We start from the raw sequence: 2,360 nt of genomic DNA, 5'->3' as shown, positions 1-2,360 counted from the left end.
GGAGTGGCTCTTGTGGGGGTATAGATGGAGATGCGATAGGCCCAAAGGGTAGGAGTAATTTGGAGGTGCTAGCCATGGCTAGCTACATCAACAATTTTCTTTAGGATTTTCAAAATGGTTTTATTAAAGTTGCTTTAGCTTGGTCATTGCCTTGGAGGAAGTATTTAGTGGAAAAATGTTGGGTGATTCTAAATTTCTTACACAATGTGGCAACTTTTTGATTTTTGAAAGGAGTTCCATTATCAGTTATGATGTCTTGAGGTATACAAAAATGATAGATAATGTAGTTCAAGATGAACTTCAAAACTTGTTTACTAGTGGTGTAGGTTAAAGGAATAGCCTCGACCCACTTTGTGAAGTACTCGATGGTGGCAATAGTATACTTATGGCCATTTGTAGAATTTGAATATATTTGACCAACAAGATCGAATCCCCAATGGGAAAAGGGCCATGGTATGATGGTGGGCTAAAGGTCTTAGGCAGGAGCATGTATCAAATCTCCATGTTGTTGACAAGGAACACATCTTTTCACAAAATGATAGGCATCCACTTCCATAGTAGGCCAATAGTAACCTGTTATGAGGAGCCTTTTTGCTAATGTAAGGCCACTATAATGGGCACCACAAATTCCTTGGTAAACCTCTTCTAACATCCTGATGGCTTCATCTAAATTGAAACATTGGAGGAGGGTTCCATTGAAGTGTTTTCAAAATTATGTATCACTTAGGATAGTATACTAGGCAGTGTGATGGATGAAGGTTTTTCTTTGGTTCATGGAAAGGGCTAAGGGATTGTTTGGTGATGAAAGTAGGTGAAAATTTTAGAGTACCATAGAGACTTAGGACTGACAATCTCACACACCAACTCTACTTTAGGTTGCTCATAAGTAGGAAGAAAAAGATTCTCTACAAGAAACTCACACTTAGGACTATACTAAGGCATGGTGATCATGGAGGCAATGGTGGCCATAGCATCTACTACTTTGATATTAGTCCTTGGTATCTATTGAAATATTATCTCAGTGAAGTGTTGTTTAAGATCTTCAACTATGCGGTGATATGTCAACAACTTTTCATCCTTTTTTTTGTATTCATCTATGACTTGTTTAATGACCAATTAAGAGTCTCCAAAGACAAGAAGGCTCTTGATATTCCATCTGCTAGCTTGATGGAGCCCTTTTACTAATCCTTCATACTTAGCGATGTTGTTTGTGTAAGGGATTGAAATTTTATAAGACTTAGGAATAAGGTCTCCTTGCAGTGTAACAAAAAAAATTCCTTCCCTTGATCCCTTTTTTGTGTAGGAACCATCAAAATATAGCTTCCATTGTGTACTAGGGGTAACAATCATAACTGTGTCATCTGGAAAATCTACTATAATAGGACAGTCTCTTTGAAGAGGAGCTTCAGCAAGCTAGTCTATAATTACTTGTCCCTTAATGGCCTTTCGATCTTTATAGACAATGTCAAATTCACTTAAAATCAAGACCCATTTTGTAGCTTGACCAGTTAGGGAAGCTTTTGATAACAAATATTTGAGTGGATTTATCTTGGCAATGAGGTGTGTAGAATGATTAAGCATATAATGGTGTAGTTTCTATGTGCAAAAGACTACCACCAAACAAGCTCGCTCACTAGCAGTGTAGTTCAACTCATAGAAAATGTTTGACTAAGATAGTATATGGGTTTCTTATTACCTTTGTCATCTAGTTGTGCCAAAAGAGAACCTAAGGCAACTAAAGTGGCATAAATGTATAGAATCAATCGTCATCCTACAATTAGAGGAACTAGAACTGGTGGATTAGCCAAGTATACTTTAACTTGCTCAAATACTTTCTAAGATAGGAAATCCCATTGAAACTTAGTGTCTTTTGAAGAAAATGATGGAGTGGATGAACCTTATCTGCTAATTGGGATACAAACCGTGTGATGGATTATAACCTTCCCCATAAATTGCAGAGCTATTTCAATGTAGTAAGTGGAAGCATTTCCATTATGTCTTTCACTTTGGTAGGATCTACCTCAATGCCTCTTCTTGACACTATGTAACCTAAAAAATTTCCTATTTTGACCCAAAAAACACATTTCTTTGGATTATGGTGCACTTTATATTTCTCCAACCTTTCAAAAATGGTGGTGAGCACATCAATGTGGGAAAGACATGTCTTAGACTTTCCTAGAATGTCATCAACATAGTCCTCCATTATCACATGTAGAAGATCATGGAAGATTGTAGTCATTTTGCGTTGATAGGTGGCACCAAGATTCTTCAATCGAAAAGGCATGACTTGGTAACAAAGGTTCCCCATGGGATAGTAAATGCCATTTTATGTTGATCTTCTTCTGCAATTTTGATTTGAT

Source organism: Cupressus sempervirens, chromosome 2 (assembly GCF_028749045.1).
Source record: "Cupressus sempervirens isolate cs-2001-9-10 chromosome 2, ASM2874904v1, whole genome shotgun sequence".
Classification (NCBI taxonomy): Eukaryota; Viridiplantae; Streptophyta; class Pinopsida; order Cupressales; family Cupressaceae; genus Cupressus; species Cupressus sempervirens.
Note: the sequence above shows the minus strand (reverse complement) of the source record.